Genomic DNA, 6,098 nt, shown 5'->3' on the forward strand with positions numbered 1-6,098 from the left:
CATTTCTGCAAATAAACCTTTAGGTCATTCTATTAAAGATGAAACAGCTTCCTTTGTAGACATGTCACTTATGTCCGTATGCAAAATTCCCATCATATAGCCCCATGTCCTTCACAAGAAACAGCGTCAGGCAAACAGCAGGTATCGTTTCCATTGACAAGCTCTTTATGTACATTAGTTAATAAAGAGGAACAGTGTCAATATTGCCCTTCCCAGTATTCACAGTAGAACATATAATACAATTCCTCCAGTTGGGTCAATATTACTGTTGCATGGTGTCAACATGCACAATAACTAGGACACTACTATATGTGTATGTTTCCCAGTAGGGAGATTGGTGTAGATATATCACAAACATTTTAAATGAACTGCAATTCCATGCGCCAGATTAGACGGACTACATTTGAAAGACTGAAACAAGGGTGACCCTATGGTGACCCACTTCATTTTGTTTGCAGTTTGGTATATCTTTCTTCTCTAATATAAATAACACAATGTTGTACTGGAGAGTTTCTGAGAAGAATGACCTAGTGGTTAGCCCTGGTCTTCACACAGAAGGATGCGTACAGTGTTATTTATTTACTCCATGTTAATTCCAGGTCTGTTCCATGTTCACATCAATGCTGTACACATGCAGTCCGCATGTGTGGCGAAGTACATCATAAAAACAGTGCTCTAATGTCACATTGGCATTTCTGATTGGCTCCAAAGAGGTTCAATCTTAAAGTCTAAACGTTAAACAGAATCTAGAATCCCTCATACCTGCAGATACGAACCGCAATCTTAAAGGAAGCTTTTTAAACTCCTTACACTTTACTTCCTACCATCCCCTGCTTCAATGTGCTGAAGATCTTTCAGTTCTTTGCTTGGTTTGAAGAGTAACAGAGCACTTGTTATGATGGGATTTTTGTTTTTCTTCAAAATCGCTCTTCCTGCAGTGATTTAGAGGACAGATCTCAAACCCACTAGAGCGGCTATTTTGAAAAGAGCTTTGAAACTTTATAAGTGTAAAAAGATGTCAGGATGTTAACAATGAAAATAAAAATGACAGGTACGTTATTTAAACAGTGGTAGCACCACGTGTAATGCTATATTTTACTCTTTAAGAGGTAAGATAATGGCTTTGAAAGCAGTCCTTTTAAGTCCTGAGCCCATATGGTATAAATACTGGGCGACACAGACAGAGAAGCCTCTAATACCTCCAGGATCATCGTGGACCATTGATGAATCAGTCTGAGGGCTCTCTCCAGGGATTCAGGTAATCCGATCAATTACCTTTCTCTCTTAATACTAGTGGCACGTATTGTATCTAAACAATCATTTAGAATATAATGTGGGTATTTGAAACTAATGAATGGTAACGTTGTTAAAATGTGAAACATGGTCTGGCCTCGTCCTTATAGGGTAACAAAGTAGTGGATTCCATGTTTACCCTTCGCCCGTAAACCTTACAATTCTGGCTTGGTGACTTTGCTGCAGTAAAGATAGTCACTGAGTAGCAGGCACACCCATCCCTTACAGCCCCACTGCCACCCTGGCTGCACATTTGACAATGTCGTTGTGGCTTCCCTAGATGTCAGAGTGACAGATGTACTGTAAAAAAAAAGGGTAACCAGAATAAAGTTGTTTGCTTTGACCCCAGCTGGCAACGCTGCTCCCGTCTGACAGCCCTTTCTCCTAATGATTCTAATCCGCCTCTAGGGGTCCCCGCTCAGCAGGGGCTGCAGCAGAGGGGTCCCAGCAGGGACGGGGAGGGGGAGGCAAATTAGCATCACCATTATACATTCACTTTCTTTTATCAAAAGGCTGATCCCTGTTTAGTGTCATTGAAGGCTCCAGGAGGCAGTGTTTAAGAAGATGCTCCCAAGTAGAGAGTCCCCTCCGATGGGGAGATCAGTCCTGTGACAGTGCTTGAAGCTGCTGAGTCCCACAAGCTTGTGTAAGGAATATTATAGGCTGTTCGATACACACTGCCTGGCTACATCAGGACCTGGACCTTGATGAGACTTGGCACAGACACCGCATGGTGTTGGAAGGTCTCGAGGGATTTATTCAGGGATTCGTATTTCACACAGTGCGGAGAAGTCATTCAAGTTCATCCCAGGCTCAACTGGATTTTGGACAATCATTTTTATTTAATTTATTTTTTAACTTTAGAATTTCCCAGGATGCCATCTACAGTATACACTAGATAAGACATACAGCAATCTAGAAACATCTTTAACAGTGATAGATTGATCTCTCCTACTGTGCGTGATTTATAATGCGTTTTACAAGAGTTCAGGTTCCATTTATTACTTCCGTTAATTCCATTAATTTATTACTGCAATCTGAACATTTTGCAGAACACTAGAAGTTGAGTTAACACATTTAAAACAGCCTCAGGAGAGAGTTTCTAATAAACGCATGATGTATCTATCCACAGCATGTAACCAATCATCAACACAAAGCCTTAGAAAACTCTTGATTTATTTTACAAAGGGGACATCATCATTTTTCATTACTCAGTATGGCGAGACTTCACGTTGACGTGGCAGATGATCCAACGTCATTGTTGTGCAAGCTGGGTTAAGGACAAGCGTGCTGTAATTGTAAAACAGCTGAAAGACATCAGTCTTAGACTTGACAAGCTGTTTCTCGGAGAGAGAGAGAGAGAAGGATGATACATTATCAGCTGTCAGGCAAGACCTTGGTTCCTTTTTATACTTAAAATCCTTTAACTGTACCTGAAAAGTAAGGGAATTAAATGATTTGCAGCAGAACACAATAAAAAAATAGTTTTATGAGTAAAAACTGTTCATTGGAAACAGTGGTATCATTTTTTTTGATTTTGACAGACCTATCACAATGATATGAACAGACAATACACATTTGGCATATTGCACGTTTTGCATCACCCTATAGAATGAACTCATTTTGCTTCTTAAAATCCTAATGAAACCTGCTGCATAATGTTATGTTAACCTATTGAATTGCAGACCGCTTTGTGGTTTTCCAACTGACAAAAATGGAAAAATGTGACATTTCAAAATCTAACATCATTTTGTAGCTTCTTACATGATAAATAAAATATCTAAATTATGTTCATATAGTTTTTTTTATGTCTCAATTCATATTCATTCATATTACAGAATCTATAACAAGATACCATGCATAAATGACGTCTATAATAAATGACACACTGTACTGCACAGAAGAGTCATGGATCTCTTTATTAGATTATTTGATGGGGTACCGGGTATTTCAGAGAGTAACGGTATTAGGCAACAAATTATACTTTTGTTTCCCTGCTAATTCGGAATTAAAGAATATTCAAATATTCGTTTACATGAAACATAAAATATGTTTGCCCCGGTACTAATTACAGGTATAAAATAAAATAACATTGTAATGCTCTTTTTGACTGATATAGGAACTCACTTTGTCATGCAATCTAAAAGTGGCCAGGGGATTCGAGCTAGCAGTTGCCCACTGGCTTTCAGCCACACCACATGGTGCTGGACCCCTCTCCGCCAGACACCCCAATAGCGACATGGGGGCAGGGACCCTGCAGCTGCTCCTGAGCGGGATAGATGTGGATGTGTGGTTCCCTTGTGACGGCCCACCTGTGACAATTTAAACTTGACCATTCAGCTTATACAGCAAACCTTCTTCAATCATCCACTGTGGATTGCATTGTGAGGCATCCAGAAATCTATGCCTGTGTAGACTGCAGCTCTTTATCTCTGTATTAACAGTATAGTATCCAAGCTCACATAGATATTCAAACCCACTGCATCAGGTAGTAGGGAGGGTGTTTAGTTCAGTGGCTTGCACAATGAGTGAGGAAGCTTGTGTACCTGCAGCTGCAACGACAATGTACACAAACTGGTAAGCCAACCAAGCCTGCTTTCTGATGAATGGAAGAATGTACAAAACCCAGCAGTTTTATTATAAAACTGAACATGATTGTGGGACGAGCTATACCAGATTCTGCTGCTTGATTATTCCATACATAATCCATAAAGCCGAATATGATCTAATGGTATGAAAAGGGTGTTACATTTTCTTTCTCTAAATTTCCTTATGAAATCCGCAGAACTGGCTTGTTTCATAATCTCTAGCCTGATCGCAGGTGCGAAAGCAAGAGCCAAGAGCTATTGAGTCCCACGTCTGCATTAGCAGTCCTTGCAGACTTACAGTATCTCGATAATAACGTGGTGGGTTTGCAACTTGCTTGAGCTGCAGTGAAAGAGCACCCAGACCTTAGTAGAACAAACAGGCTCCTTTTTTCTTTCTTTTCTTTTCATTGCTTCCCATGAAAAGCTACAAAACCAGGGCAACCAATGTTCCTGCTATAAAGAACTAGGTCAGAGATGTCCAATGCTTGGGATGGCAAGCCAGCAGTATCTTGGTCCGTCATTTGGAGATGGTAATGAGGGAGGAATGGCGATTTGATGCAGAATGTGTGACTGGTTTGGTCACAGGTGGAATCTTTTTTTTTAACACTAATCAATCAGCTAGGGTTTATCTTGACACAAACATATTTCAGTGTTTTTTTTAAAAATATTTTAAGGCTTTTTCTGATGCTCAAAAATCAGTGATTACCTTTTATTTTTATTTATAATGTCCAACAAGTAATGACTGGTTCTTTCCAGTATTGCTAGGGTTACAGATGTCCCAGCCTCAATTTTGTGTCCTGGTTGGAAACAGTAAGATTGTTAAATCGTCCTGGTTTTGCTATTGTATTCACACTCCCTTTCAATCCCCTGGTTGTTGCAGCTGCGTCTTCTCAGCCATCATACTTTAGCTATCAGTACATGCCTGTGGGACGCATAGCTCAGTTGGGAGGCCCAATGTTTGTATGTCATACTGGACTAAAACACCTGCATGCAAACTTACAGATTACACTTAGAATGCAACCAGCTTATAAACTTCTTGTCAGAAGCTGCACCCCGAGATGGAACCATTTCATTTGAACAGTGAATAGAATATAACCTTGATGTAGGAAAATGACAAGCAGAAAAGAATGCACCCTAACCGAACAATGCGACCAATCAAAATAAAACATAAAACGTAAATCCTTCATCCTTGTAACCCGACAAGCGTCAGTAGCTATGAAAAAACAAACAAAAAAAAAAAAAACACAAAGCTGATTGTGGAATCCCTTTTAAAGTTTATACAAGGTCAAATCAGGAGCCAGAGCATGCCTTCACAACACAGCAATTAGAAGCTAGAAACTAATATTGTTGTAGCCAGGAACTAGCAATAAACAAAAAGCCTTTTTCTTGACTTCTGAATCTCTCTCTGCACAGGGTATTAGTAATCAAATGTTGTATAATAATACAGTACCTGGATCATGTTTCATATTTAAAACAAGTGACACCCTTTGATCTTTTAATTGGTTCATTCTGCTAATTATCAAACTGAAAGGGGCTGTGTGGCTTTGAAGAGGAGGGGAGGCAGGGGCAGGTGGGCTGCTGATTTAACGAATTCACAGGAAACTGTTGATTCATCAGCGAAACCTTTTTATTACACAGCAATCATTTCAAGAGTTAGTTCATTATAATGTTACTCATTTCAAATGCAACCCTTACAAAACGATGTGAGTGTACAATGTAAACAAAAAGTAATCCAATTATACATTAAAGTGTAAAAAAATAAGTTTCCCATAGTTACAAATTCACTTCCACATAAACAGTCCCCACCTTTTTAATTTTTATTTAGCAACATCAGGATTTAATCCTGCACTTAACCCAATCTGTAGCATTTTGTATTTCACTTGCACTTGTATCTAACCCTGATGTAACTATCAACACTGTTATCTGCTCTTGAACTGCCCCGATATCAAATCATACTGTGTTTTGTATTTGCTGTTATTAGGGCTGAAGTCATTGTATTTTGTATCTTGCTCTTAATTGTACTTTAATTCTTGATATGTATTTAAGTCACCCTGGGTAACGGGATCTGCTAAGAAATAAATATTATTATTATTATTATTATTATTATTATTATTATTATTATTATTATTATTATTATTAATAATAATAATAATAATAATAATAATAATAATAATAATAATAAACAAATCTCATTACTGAACTAGCATCAATTAGGAA

Source organism: Acipenser ruthenus, chromosome 42 (genome assembly GCF_902713425.1).
Source record: "Acipenser ruthenus chromosome 42, fAciRut3.2 maternal haplotype, whole genome shotgun sequence".
Lineage (NCBI taxonomy): Eukaryota > Metazoa > Chordata > Actinopteri > Acipenseriformes > Acipenseridae > Acipenser > Acipenser ruthenus.